This window comes from Manis javanica, chromosome 8, assembly GCF_040802235.1.
Source record: "Manis javanica isolate MJ-LG chromosome 8, MJ_LKY, whole genome shotgun sequence".
Lineage (NCBI taxonomy): Eukaryota > Metazoa > Chordata > Mammalia > Pholidota > Manidae > Manis > Manis javanica.
In genome coordinates this window covers 122,374,029-122,388,199 of record NC_133163.1, presented here as the reverse complement: position 1 = coordinate 122,388,199, position 14,171 = coordinate 122,374,029, and the positions used below count along the sequence as shown (strand labels likewise).

The following is a 14,171-nucleotide window of genomic DNA, read 5'->3' as shown; positions in this document are numbered from 1 at the left end:
CTTTCATCACCCAAAGGGTGCTTCCCCAACCCGGGGGCCATGCAACGCCAGTTCCTCTGAAGAGGCGCGCCAGCCCTCACCCCGGAGCTCCACCGCACGGCCCGTCAGCAGTGAGTGTGCAGGCCTCACAGGAGAAGGGCCCCTCCGGATGTGGGAGCCTGGGTCCTACTTGCTTGATGTAGACAGGGACCTAGCATTGGTTGAATGAATGAAGGACTGAGTCAGACGTGGGGGTGGCTGGGGATGTGAGACAGGACCGAAGCATGGGAAGAGCTGGTTGCCTCGCCGAGTCGGTGTGCAGAAGGAACATGAGGCTGCAGGTCAGCTCGGGAGAGGGTGTGCGACAGAGGGAAGCAGGGCCACCAACACCAGGGACCCTTGGAGATGATTTTCAGTGGCCACTGGGAGTGGGGGCAGCATCCTGTTCAAACCGCACTGGAGATCTGATCTTAGCTGTGTCCCTGTGCCTGCCTTTCTTGGGTGCCTGCCATTTCCCCAGCTCAGTTCTGTCTTTTCTGCCTCCTCTCTGAACAGTACGTTTATTTTTTGCTTATGTTAGCGTGAGGTCGGTTTCTGTTTGTGACTGAGAACCTTGCAGCGCGCCCCCTGTCCCCACACCCATCGGGGCAGCGGGAGAGTGAGGTAAGGTCGTGCGTGGGAAGTGCCAGATTCATAGCAGCGATCAGACAAAGGCCGTTGTCTTCGTCCTGCCCGCGCCGCGACTTGCCTTCTTTCAGGAGTTTGGTCTCACGGCGCCGGCTTGTGGTCTCATCCGGGCTTAGGGGGAACAGCGCCTCCTGGTGGCCAGAGAGCAGATCCCAGGAGGGAGGGAAGGCGACGGGGCTGGAGGCAGGGCAAAGTCATGCAGCTCTGGCCCACAGTTCCAGGGACATGCCTGGAGGGCAGGCGCGTGTCTGTTCTGGAAAAAGTTGGCTGCTATGAGCCTAGAGATGACCCTGTCCCGGACTCGACTAGAGCAGAAGCCAAGGCCGGCCCCCTCCAACGGGGCGGGCTGCAGGGGTAGATGCGAGCAGGGAAATGAGGGCAGCTGGAAGACGAGGAGAAAAGGTCACTTCCGGAGAGCATGGGTGGGTGGGCCATCTCTAGAGAGAGGCAGAAACTAGCCCTTCCAGAAACCACCCACAGTGGCTGTGGAAGGGCTTTTCTAGCTGGGGTGCTGGTTGGGGACCGCCAGATCAGCACCTCGCTGCCGGGATTCCCCAGGGTTCCCCACCTTGGGATCTCTGTGATTCCAGGAACACCACCACGCTGGCTCCCAGGGCGCCTGCTGGCCTCCACACTGCTGAACCCTGCGGTTCTCCTGAGTAACAGGAGGAAGGCGACGGTGAGAAGGGAGGCACATTTTGTTGACTACCCCTGCGTGCTGGGTGTTTGTACATTTGCTCCCATCTGATCATCATCCTTCAAGAACAAACAGTAGATCTTACCTGTATGGAAGGGGTGCACACAGCAGGTGATCTGCCCATCTGAAAGCCTGGGCTCTCCCTCCTGCCCCACGAGGGGTCTCTCAGACAGCAGTTCCGGAGGCCTCAGGCTCCTGGTAGTGACGGAGCAGTGAGCCGGGGGACATGATTACATCCTGCTTGCCAGTCCCCTGCGGAGGCAGAGAGGAGCTTCTGGGGCTGGAAACAGTTTGGGCAGGACACTGGACCCCACGGTGGGAGAGCTGATTAGGAAGGATATGAGGGGGCAGACTGGGGTCAAACTTCTGGCGTCACAGCCTAACCGAACCTTCTTAGCAGACCTGGCTTAGGCCCAGGTGTCATGTTTTTGTACAGGGACTTCTAGGTCCTGGCCTGAGAACTGAGAACACTGGCTGGGGCAGGAGGAGCGGCACAGAAAGAGGGGTGCAGAATTGGACAGCTAGGGTGGGGTTGGAGGAAGGGCCATTCTCCTTCCTGCAGATCATGAACCTGGCTTTTTTCAAGAGCCACCAAGCAAGGCTGAGGTCAAGTCCGACTCTGCAAATGACTAGTGGTGTCATTCTGGGCCAGTGACCTCTGTCTCTGTCCCCATCTTCCTGGTGGGCACGGGAACACTGCCCTCACAGTGTTGTGAGGACTTACTGGGCCAAAGCTCCAGGAGGGGCCTGGCAGTAAGCAAGTGCTCGGAAACTTTGCCTGATTCTTAGGCAGAATCAAGGGGGCGGCTAGACTCAAGATGTCTCCAAGATTCTAGGATTTAATTTCTCTGAATAGAAGATTCCTGAGAAGAGGTAGGTGGGGGTGTAGAACGGGCCATTTCCAGGGTCTACCCCATCAGTGTTTCTGTTGCCCCTCGCTCAGAATGGATGATGGCTCAGCCCCGCGGGAAGTTAATTCCCTGTCAGTGGAGGTCAGAGAACAGAGGTTGAATTCCTGGTAGGGATGTGGACAAGGAATTTCTACTTGGTGTTGGCCTATGAAGACCAGGCCAAAGAATGATGGGAGAGGGGGCGGCGGGAGCAGTCTCTGGCCCTTCTGAGTGTCTTCTGCAGAATTTCTCAGTAGCAAGGACTTGAGACTTGTCTTGAAGTTGCATTTGCGAAATAAACATACTTTTCCTTTGATTACCTATTTGGGATGGGGTCCCCAGGGCTGAGGGTGACCGTCCTTCATGTACTTCTAGGCATGGCCACGAGGGGGCGGCCTAGACTGCATTCTTCCTGCGCCCGCTCCAGGCTGGAGGGTGGGGGCCGGTGCTGGCCTGAGAACTAACACTGACTGGGGCAGGAGGAGCGGCACAGAAAGAGGGGTGCAGAATTGGCCAGCTACGGGTGGGGTTGGAGGAAGGGCCGTTCTCCTTCCTGCAGAGCATGAGCCTGGCTTTTTTGGCGGTGGGGGTGGGGGCAGTAGGCAGGTTTCCTTTTCCAATCCTGCTACTGGAAAAAGGTAGAATCTGAAGACTGTAGTTACAGCAAGCGTATGGGAAGCTTCCCAGCCGGGCGTTTAGGGACAAACTACCCCTGCTTTGCGCGCACGGGAGGACAGGAGGCCCCTAAGGGCTGTGCGCATGCCCAGTGGGGAAGGACGCAGGAGGGGAACCTAAGGCACGGTGGTAAGCTGGTGGGCTTTGGGCCCTCCTGGAGTCTCCTGTCATCCGATGGGTGGGCAGACCACGGTGCGGGCTTTCCAATACCCTGGGCTTGCACACACCTCTGAAGAAATAGACCCTGCAGAGAACGGAGGGCTCAAAGTGGGCACTGGTGTGCAGGGGAGCAGGCCTGTGTGTAGTGAGTGTGCTTCCTGGTCTCTTCCCAGGTCAGCTGCTTCCCTGGGCTCTGCACTGGCTTACTTAGCACAAGCACAGCTGTGGGTAAGACCCCAGGATTTCCACCCCTCCCTCAGAGTGGGGCCTGGGACCCCCTCTGGGTGAGGAGATGGGGGTCAGGCAATAGCTTGGGTAGAAGTCAGCTCTTGTCAGACTCATCAGGGGCAGAGCAGAAATGCCAGGAGCCCCTTGGGCTTCAACTTGTGGCTGCAGGGGGGGGGGGGCAGAGAGTTTAGCCTGACCCTAGGATAGAGGAGAGGAGATCCTGCCCAGTCCCACCTTCTGCCTGTTTGCTCAGCTGTGTGGGAGTCTGGTAGAGGATCCTGTGGCTCCGGGCAGTGATGGCAGCTGGGAGGGGGCCTGGCTGGGCAGAATAAAGGCTGGGGTTTTGGCCTTGCCCATGCACAAATCCATAGGTTCCTATCTAGACCCCAGTTTCCTCACCTGTGCTGTGGGAATCACTTATTTACTTATTCATTGCACATTTATCTTAATGTTCAGCTAAGGGCAGGGCTTCTGCCATCCCACCCCTGGGTTTGAGTCTTTCCTCTGCCACTTGTTGGGCAATTTATGTGTTGTCTCCTGAGCCTAGGTTCCTCATCTGTGAAAAGGGTTGAATATAGTGTGCACCCCGTAGGACTGTTGTGAGGATTAAAGCATTATTATGTGATGAAGAAAATGGGTACTGACTGCCTGAGGATGCCTTTGGAGGGAGCAGTTACAAGAGCTCCAGGCAGAGAGCTGTCCCCCTGAGAGGACACGTCCCCATCTCCCATCAGAGCTCCCATTCCATGAATCCACCTAGAAAGCAGAGGGCCAAGGGGCCTATGGATAAAGCTCCTGCAGGTCAGCTTCCCATAGAGAGAGCAGGGTAGGGAAGGGGAGAGAGGGAATCTGGAGGGAAATGGAAGATAGGCAGTACACATTTGTTGTATGTGTATCTTTTGACTTTGTTTATGATTCTTTTCAATGCAGAATGATTTATTTTTATGTAGTAGAATCAGTCTTTTCTTTTATAGCTTTTGGACTTGTGTCAAATTTAGAAAGGTTTTTTCCACTGTCAGATTATTTTAAAAACTCAATTCCATGTTTTCTTCTGGCCTTTTATGATTTGATTACCAACATTTAAATTTTTGATCCATCTGAATTTATTTCAGTGTTAGGAGGGAGGGAGGTATTCAATTTTTTCAAAATTATTTATTCAATAATATATCTTTCCCACATTAGTTTGAAATGTCACCTTCTAATAAAACTTGTATGAATTAATGAATGAATTGGTAGGATTGCTGAGGACAGAAACTCACTGTTGTTATCATCTGCTACACAGCACTAGACTTCACTGCTACTCCTTGGTCCTGCTTGGGGTTCATCCCTTCGTGTCCCCTGGTGCACATACCCCACCTCCAAAGTGGACATGGGGTCCACAGGAAGATGTAGTTCCGGGAGTGGCCCAGCCAGGAGTACCAGTGGGCTGGTGGGGAGAGGGGTTAGGAGTGGGCATGGATATCAAATGCTAGTTCTAGGAGTGTGTATAAGGCTGCATGTGTGGGGGTGCTCACTCTCTGTGGATGCATGTGCATGGGCAAGTGTGGACCTGGAGTGGTCAGGTGTACACGTGTGCATGAGTCCGCCAGGTGTGTGTTCGGGTGGATCAGCATACCAGCCAAGTATGTGCGTGCTTGCAGCCAGACATGCGTTTGCAGGTGTGCCTGTCATCTCCTGTGCCCTCAGGGCCACAGGAGCGTCTTGTTCGCGTGCCTGAGAGTCCTTCTTGTCATGAGAATTGAGGAATCTCTCAGTCCCCAGATAAATGCTTCCTTTAAGGTGGGGGTGGATGTTGGGTGGTGGCCGGCAGGGTACATAGACAGGTTTGCAAAGTGTGTTTCTGCTCCTCCTGCTTGCAGGCAATGGTCCCACCTGAGAACTTGGACACCTGGATCTGGTGATGTCACCTCCCTGGACAGGGGTTGTGTAACCTTGCCCAGAGCTTTGGGGGGCCATGGTGTGGAAAACAAGTAGCTGGGGCAAGATCCAGGCAGACCTCAGCTTCCACCTGCTTATCAAACAAGGCTGTGCTGTGGCCTACAGCATCGGTCGTACAGCCCAGCTAGGAGGGTCTGGCCGCAGGGATCTCTCTTCCAACTGTCCCCCCGCCCACTGCCCCAAACCAACACACACGCTGCTTCCAGGTGGGGAAACTTGCCCGGACTGTGTCTCCTGTGCAGAGCCTCTGGTTGCAGCCCATCTGGGGTGAACCCTCTGGACACAGTGCTGGGTGCGGAGAGGCACAGAGGCACGACAGCCCTCTCCCTCTCCGCCTGCCTTTCTCTCCACCCCCTCCCTCCCCCAGGAGAGAGCCCTAGACTGATGGTGGAGCCCCCGAACTCACCTGGAGTGAGGGTGAGAAAGTTGGGGTGTGGGTGAAGGTGCTGCTACACAAATGAAACTGAGGGTTGGAAGGACTCTTGGAGGAGAGCAGGGGCCTCCTCAGCACCCCCGCAGCGTGCCCTGTGCTCTCTGGAGGGACTTCTGGGGCCCCCACCTCATCCCTCTCTGCAGTGTGGTTCCGGGGAAGCCCGTGCTGGACTCTTCTCTCTCATCTCTCCTGGCTCAGCCCTGGGGCCCAGGGCCATCCCTGCACTGGCTTCCTGCACTCAGTTACTCACTTGGGCAACACACAGAGACTGCTCAAGCCAAGCCAAGTTCTGGGGACAGAGAGGTGAATGAGGCCAGGCACTGGGGTCTTGCAAGAGGACCCAAACCAGCCCCCGGGGAGGGGGTCAGGGTTGTCTTTGAAAGAAGGGGTGAGGAAGCCAGTCCAGGTGGTAGGGAGAGACACACAAAGAATGATAAGGCCGGAGGGTGCAGACGCCCTTCCCCGAGCAGCCTGGGGGGTCTCTGGGCTTCCCTGGGGCAGGCGTCACAGGGGGAGGGGGCCTATCCCACTGGGAGGTGAGTTTCCTTCCGGCAGCTCCTTCTCATGCAATGGGCCGGAAGGGGCTGGGGGCCCATTGTTCCCTGGCACGCCAGCACCCCCCAGCCCCCCCAGCTTCTGGCCGGGGAGCAGTGGAAGGAAGTGGGCTGAGCCCAGGCCCTGGCAAGACCCCAATGAGAGGGCGCAGGGTCCCGGGAATGCCAGCTCATACATGTATCTGGTGCACACATGGCCGCAGTGCAAACCCACCCACTTGTCCCGGGTTCATGTCCATGGGCTCAGTCCTATCCCGAAACCATGCTTTCCAGCATTCCTGGTGTGTGCGCATGTGTGTATGCGTGTTTTTTGAGCACTGACCTAATACCTGGTGCCTTTACTCTCTCTTAAAGCCTCCCTCAGACCCTGTGGGGTAGGGTTATTGTCTCCAGCTGCAAGATGAGAAGAGATAGACCCAGAAGGTTTATGTAACTGGCCCAGCGCTGTGGGTAAGCAAGGATCCGCACCTCTCTCCATGAGCCAGCCTCCTGCCTGTTCCCTCTCCCTCCCCCAGGCCCTGTGGGATCGGACTCCTATTAATTACCCACCAGGGATGGAGTGGGTGGGGCAGAGGTGAAGGGGTGGCTTAGGGAACTGTATCAAGTATCACCGTGTTATTCTAAAATCAGAAGAATCTGCTGGCCAGAGCGCAGGTGGCCTCAGTGAAGCCCAGAGGCTGCCTCTCTGCCTGGCGTGAGGCGAGGGGCACTGGGGCAGGCTCCTTATGCCAAGTATCCTCCCCCCCTCCCCACCGCACAGCCTGAGAGGCCACCACTACAGCGGCGCGTCTTTGAATTATGGCCCTGACTCCAGAGGGCTCCTGTGAACCTGGTGTGTGCCATTGCAGAGGGGACCCGGAGTGCAAAGTCTTGGGGGCCTAATTTTGAGGGAGAGATCATTGAGGGATGGGGCTTCATGATTGGGGTCCTAATCTTCAGATCCTTGGTGTGATGACCTCTGGTGGCAGCCTCCTCCAAGAGACAGAAGCCAAAGGCAGGGATAAGGTGAAGGGCAGACTCATGGACTGGTTTTCTGAACCATATAAACCTTGGACTATAAACCTATAAATCCAGCCTCTGCTTGGTTTCCCCCATCCAACGGTGCCCTCACTACCCTTCTTTCAGACAGTCTGCTCCCTCCTCAGATATCCTTGTCAATTGGAAAAATCCCTCTTGGGGAACCAGTTGCCTTAGGACTGAGACTTATCTGGGACTATCTGGTAGGTCCCCAATGACCAGGTTCATTTGCATGGGGACTGAGGGGATCCCTGGAGAAAGGTCACCCTGAGGGAAAAAGGGCCCAGGTAGGACCACCTGGCCTACTGTCATAGCCCCCCTCAGAGAAGGGCTGAGCTGGTTTGGAGTAAAATCAGTGGTGGTTCTTTCTTTAAATTGTCAGGAGGTCCAGTCTTAGAGTATCAGAGAGGGCCGAGGGTATGATTGGGGCAGGAAAATTAAAATGGAGATTCTCAGGTGGCTCTGTTAGCTTTTCTGTGTCATTATTTCTTCTGGGCCTGATATGCAGGGCCATCTACCAAGGTAGCCAGACTGCTTTCCCTGTTTGGACCAGAGGTGGACAGTGTTCCAAGGGGACCCAATCGCTAACCTCTCACCTCTGACCTACATGACCCAGCTCAAAAAATGACCTGAGCCCATCAAACTCTTTTCTCAAGAACCGGAACTAAGTTATAGAAAGGTTGGTGGTGATGCTTGAGATACAAGGACTTGAGGGTCTGATCCGGACATGATGGGAGAATTGGAGACGCATTTCATGTTCCCTTTGAGGCAGAGGTGGGATTTCCAGGCCGGGACTTTTCCCACCATTTTGTCTTCACCAAAATGACCCCTCCCCAGTGCACTGCTCCTCAAAGTTTGCAAGACCTTCACGGATTTGTCCCACAGCCTTAAGCGAGGCTGGAGCAGGGGTCAGGGTTAGTGGCCCTCCTTCAGGTCTGTGGTGCTGGAGAAGGCAGTAACGGTGGCTGGAGATGGGGGTCTGAGGCCTTGCCCAAGGTCACCTACACCTAAAACCTGAGCTCAGGGCTCCTAATTCTTCAGCCAAGTGCCCTTTCCAACTCTCCATCCGGTTCATCGATCATGTTGTTTTTCTGAACTGCCTTGTCCTATCCAGACAGTCCTGGCTAAGGAAGTGAGGCATGCGCAGGCCGCAGACTCTGTCCATGGTGTAGGCGACACAGCTCTGAGACCCTCCCGCTCATGCTTGGTGAGACTTGGGCTCCTTATCTCTAAGGGGAGTATCATGGTGCCCAACGCCTAGAGTTGTTGTGAGAACAGCCTGCAATAAAGTACGTTCGGGCCCTGCCAGGAAGTTGCAGGACAGAACAGTTGCAGTCTGCCTCCAGCCTGCTGTGGGGGGGTAGGAATGGCAAGTGGGGGTGCAAAGTCTCTATGTCCAGTTGCTTCTACTTTGGCCCTTCTACCTGGCCAGATGGAAGCTCTAGGTCAGTCAGAGAGTTAAAGATTGGCCAGGTGTGCGTGAGAAGCTCAGGTCACCTCCTGACTGCAGTTAGGGCAGTGACCGTTGGGTGACTACTGGGCCTGGAACTCCCCAGGGAGCTGGACCTTGGCTAAATCTTGGACTGACAAAGTATGGCCATGTCTGCTTTCTGCTTGTTGGTGCAGCAGTGGAGTTTCCCACTAGTTAGGAGTTCTGAAGGTTAGCACCATGCTCCCCTGCACTGGAGCTCACAGAGCCAGGCCGTGTCTCCTTCCTCCGACAAGGCCATGTTTCCTGAGTTCTGGGGCCGGGCGAAATCCCCTCTTCAGGCTGGGACTCTCCTCGCAGGCTCGTTTCCCCCTCGGCCTGGAGCCCCCGGGTAGGCCTGCATCCCTTAGTCTGTCATGTTCAGGACAGGATCACGCCCTCCTCCTGTTCTCAGGGCAGGATTCCGTCTCTCCTCTCAGACTGGGGTTCCTTGGAGCAGAGCTGTGCCGCCTCCATCTGACAGGTGAGCTGAAGTGGAAGTTCCGTGAAGACTGTCTTGGGTTTGAAGGCAGGCAGAGAGACGGCCGGATGGAGCTCAGGTGAAGTGCTTCCTACCTCCGGGATTTCAACTCAGAACACCAGCTGTCTTTACTTCTTATATAATTTTTTCAAAGTCATACACAACCATAATTATTTCCAGAATGTTGGGGGGCAATTATGCCACTGAACAAACACTTTGGAAATCAAGGTCTGGCTCATTTTCGTCTTATCTCAGAGAATTATAATTTGTAGGACAGATAAGGCTGAGGCTTGATTAGTAATAAAGAAAAAATAAACTGAAGGAATGTAACAGCCAGAGTTCAGTGAGGTAGGCACCCCAAGGGGGGCACTGCAGCTTAGCCTTATTAGTCTTTGTGGTCACTGCTCGGAAGGGGCAGGCTGAGGGGTCCAGCAGCTGTGTGCTGGCTACTTGAAAAGGGGGTGTTGGCAGGGTCAAAACTCTCCAAACTCACTCCTAGGCCTATAACACCTATGGTTGGGTCACCATTTGAGCCACCTTCTTATTAAATTTTCAGTTTAAACTGTCAGGGACTATTTTTTTCCACAGAACACATCTCTAAATACAGTGATAAAAGGTAATTAGGAAAGAAGGATTCACTTTGCAAAAAACCAGTCTCCCGCCCATGCGGCTAGATGAGTCTATTCCGAAAAGTTGGGGTCATGACCAGTGAGTGGGCCCAGCCATTCTTCCTGTGTTATTCTCCCCTCCTTCTGCTTGGGATCCTCCCTGAGGATTCCTCCCGCACGTTCCTTGCTTGACCCCCCACACCTGGGTGGGCACTCTGGCATCGCACTGTAGCCACCTGGTCCCTCCAGGACATACAGGGTGTCCTTGAAAAGAGCCTTGGGCTGCAGGGGCATTAGGGAGGCAGGATCAGTTTAGGTACGTGTGGGGAGGAAAGAAGCTCACGTCTCAGCATATTCAAACTGTTTTTCTGTCTCTGTTTTTCAGTGGGGAGGAGCCTTGCTCACAAACAGGAGCTAAAACACTACGAACAGTCGTCTCCTTCTGTAAAGAACAAAGCAAACCTGTCACACACTTAGAGCCTAGGGCTCTCAGGAGGTCAGTGGATCCAACTCTGCCTCCATTCAGCAGGTGGAAACATTGGAGGTGGAAAAGGGGGGCTCTGCCACTGCACAAGGGTGCATGGCGAGTGCTCCACCCCAGGAGAGGGGAGAGAGGGGAAGGCCTGGGCCTTTTGAAACTGTTTTGGCAATAGTTCATTGTGTTGCTTGCCTTCTTGCGTTTTTCACTGACAGACATTTTTTTGAGCAGCTTTAGGTTATAGAAAAAAATGAGTGGAAAGTAAAGAGATTTCTCCTTTATCTGCCCTGCCTGCTCCCAGTTTCCCCTAGAAGTAACACCTTGCTTTAGCAGGTACATATTTTACAATTGGTGAACCAGTGTTGATACATGTTTATTAACTAAAGTGCAAAGTTTACATTAGGATTCACTCTCTATGTTGTATGTTCAGTGGGTTTTGACAAATGTACATGCTGTGTATCCACTGTTACAATATCATACATGAAAGTGTCGCTACCCTAAAAATCCTGTATGCTCCACCTGCTGTCTCTCTCCTCCCATCCCCACTGCTCTGAACTCCTGGCAGCCACCAATGTTTTTACTGCCTCTATAGTTTTGTCTTTTCCAGGATGTCACATAGTTGGAATTATAAAGTAGGTAACCTTTTCAGATTGGCTTCTTTCCCTTATCAATATGTATCTAAAGTTCCTCTATGTCTTTTTGTGACTTTGGTAATAATCATTTATTTTAATGCATGGACATTTCACTGTGTTAATCACCTTGTCTAAAAAATGTGGTAAAATATACATAACAAATTGACCATTTGGGCCATTTTAAAGCGTGTGATTCAGTGGCATTAAGGATATTCACACTGTCAAACCACCACTAGTATCCATTTCTAGAGCTTCTTTGTCATCCCAGGCAGAAGCCCTGTGCTCATTAACCAATACTTCTCCATTCTTCCCTCCTTCCCAGCCCCTGGTAACCTCTGTTACACGTTCTGTCTCTATGAGCTCGCCTATTCTAGGTACCTCATATAAGTGGAATCATACAATATTTGACCTTTTCTTATCTGGCTTATTTCACTTAACATTATGTTTTCAAGTTTTATTCATGTCGTAGTATGCATCAGCATGTCATTCTTGTTTGTAGCTGAATAATATTCCATTGCATGTCTATGCCACATTTTGTTAATCCATTCATCTGTTCCTGGGCACCACCATTGCTTCCATGTCTTAACTATTGTGAATAACACTGCTATCAACATTCCTGTATAGACATTTGAACACCTGTTTTCAATTCTTTTGGGTATATGCCTAAGAGTGGAATTTCTGGGTCACATGGTAATTCTATGTTTAGCTTTTTGAGGGACCACCAGACCATTTTCCACAGTGACTGCATCATTTTATATTCCCACTAGCAATGCATAACGCACAGGTGTTAAAATTTCTCCACTATTTTTCATTTTTTAAAAAAAATTGAGATACATTTGGCTTGTAGTATTTTATTGGTGCCAGGTATACAACCTAATGATTTGATACTTGCATTATTAGGAAATAATCACCACAAGTCTAGTTAACATTTATCACCATACATAGTTACAATTTTTTTTCTTGGGGTGAGAACTTTTAAGATTCACTCTTTTTTTTCCTGAGCCAGGAGAAGATCTAATCTTTAGCAACTTTCAAATATGCAATATAGTATTATTAATTACAGTCATCATTCTATACATTATATCCCCAGGATGTATTTATTTTAAACCTGGAAGCATGTACTTTAAACCACTTCACCCATTTCACCCTCCCCACAACCCACTGGCAACTACCAATCTGTTTTCTGTACCCATGAGCTCACTTTGTTTAGGGGTTTTATTTTTTAGATTCCACATATACCTGAGATAATATAGTACTTGTCTTTATCTGACTTATTTCACTTAGCAAAATGATCATAGGCCCATCTATGTTGCAAATGGCAAGATTTCCTTCTTCTTTTATGACCAAATAATATTCCATTGTGTATATTTATCACATTTTCTTTACCCGTTCATCTGTTGTTGGACAGTTAGATTGCTCCCGTTTCTTGACTATTGTAAATAATGCTGCAGTAAACATAAGAATGCATATATCTTTTTGAATTTGTGGTTTTGTTTTATTCAAATAAATTCCCAGAAGTGAAATTATTGGGTCTTGTAGTTTTTCAATTTCTAGTTTTTTGAGAAACCTCCATATTGCTTTCCATAGTGACTGCACCAATTTATATTCCCACCAACAGTAGGAATGGGGAAAAGGGTTTCCTTTCCACCACATCTTTGCCAACATTTGTTATTTCTTGCCTTTTTGGTAATAGCCATTCTGACAAGTGTGAGGTGATATGTCACTGTGGTTTTGATTTGCATTTCCAACGATTGAACAACATTCCCTGTTGAACACCTTTTCATGTGACTATTGGCCATCAGAATGTTTTATCTGGAAAAATGTCTATTCAGATCCTCTGCCCACTTTTACATCGGTTGTTTGTTTAATTTTTGCTATTGAGTCGTATGGGCTATTGAGTCGTATGGGTTCTTTATATATATTGGATTTTAACCCTTTATTGGATGTGTGATTTGCAAATATTTTCTCCCATTTAGTAGGCAGGCTTCTCATTTTGTTGATTGTTTCTTTTGCTGTGCAGAAAAGCTTTTTAGTTTGAAGTGGTCTCATTTGTTTATTTTTGCTTTTGGGACCTTTGTTTTGAGGTAAGATCCACAACTCAAGGAGCCTACTACCTATGTTTTCCTCTAAGAGTTTTATAGTTTCAGCTCTTATATTCAAATCTTCGGTCCATTTTGCATTGTTTTGTGTATAGCATGATAGGGGTCCAGTTTCATTCTTTTGCATGTGGCTGTCCAGTTTTCCCAACACCATTTATTGAAATGACTGTCCTTTCCCCACTGTGTATTCTTGGCTCCTTAGTTGCAAATTAATTGACCATACATGCATAGGTTTGTTTCTGGGCTCTCTATTCTGTTTTTTTAATCTATGTGTCTGTTTTTATGCTGATACCATGCTGTTTGATTATTATAGCCTTGCAATACAGTCCAAAATCAAGGAGTGCGATCCTCTAGCTTTGTTCTTCTTTCTCAAGATTGCTTTGCTTCGGGTTTTTCATGAGGCAGGGAGGTGAGTTAGGGAGAGATGAGGAATGGCTGCTAATGGGTATGGGTTTCTTTTTTGGGTGATGAAAAATTCTAAAATTGATTGAGGTGTGGTAGCGCAACTCTGAGTGTATTAAGAGCCGCTGGATTATACACTTTTTTTTTTTTTTTTTTTTTTTCCTTTTTTAAGGTAGGGATTTTTTTTTTTTTTTTTTTTTTGAGAGGGCATCTCTCATATTTATTGATCAAATGGTTGTTAACAACAATAAAATTCAGTATAGGGGGGTCAATGCTCAACGTACAATCATTAATCCATCTCAAGCCTAATTCTCGTCAGTCTCCAATCTTCTGAAGCATAACGAACAAGTTCTTACATGGTGAACGAATTCTTACAGAGTGAATAAATTCTTACATGGTGAACAGTACAAGGGTATTCATCACAGAAACTTTCGGTTTTGATCATGCAATATGACCTATAAACCATCAGGTCAAATATGAATATTCATTTGATTTTTGTACTTGATTTATATGTTGATCCCACATTTCTCCTATTATTATTATTATTTTTATTTTTAATAAAATGCTGAAGTGGTAGGTAGATGCAAGATAAAGGTAGAAAACATAGTTTAGTGCTGTAAGAAGGCAAATGTAGATGATCAGATGATCAGGTGTGTGCCTATGGACTAAGTATTAATCCAGGCTAGACAAGGGCAGCAAGACATCCACGGATGCAGAAGATTTCTCTCAAAGCAGGGGGGGTGAGG

General features: G+C 49.9%; 1 long non-coding RNA gene across 4 annotated transcripts; it reads left to right on the top strand.

The window, feature by feature from the left end:
* Positions 1-2,956: 2,956 nt before the first annotated feature.
* Positions 2,957-14,154, top strand: LOC108388608 (uncharacterized). 4 transcript variants are annotated; one of them, XR_005059048.2, is made up of 6 exons: positions 3,009-3,057; positions 3,261-3,315; positions 5,175-5,670; positions 6,595-6,690; positions 9,166-9,285; positions 10,200-14,154. It is a non-coding gene; the product is annotated as an uncharacterized lncRNA (long non-coding RNA). The 4 variants fall into 4 exon arrangements; XR_012120800.1 differs by lacking the exon at positions 3,261-3,315 and having other exon boundaries at positions 2,957-3,057; XR_012120801.1 differs by lacking the exons at positions 3,261-3,315; positions 5,175-5,670 and having other exon boundaries at positions 3,012-3,057.
* Positions 14,155-14,171: the final 17 nt, after the last annotated feature.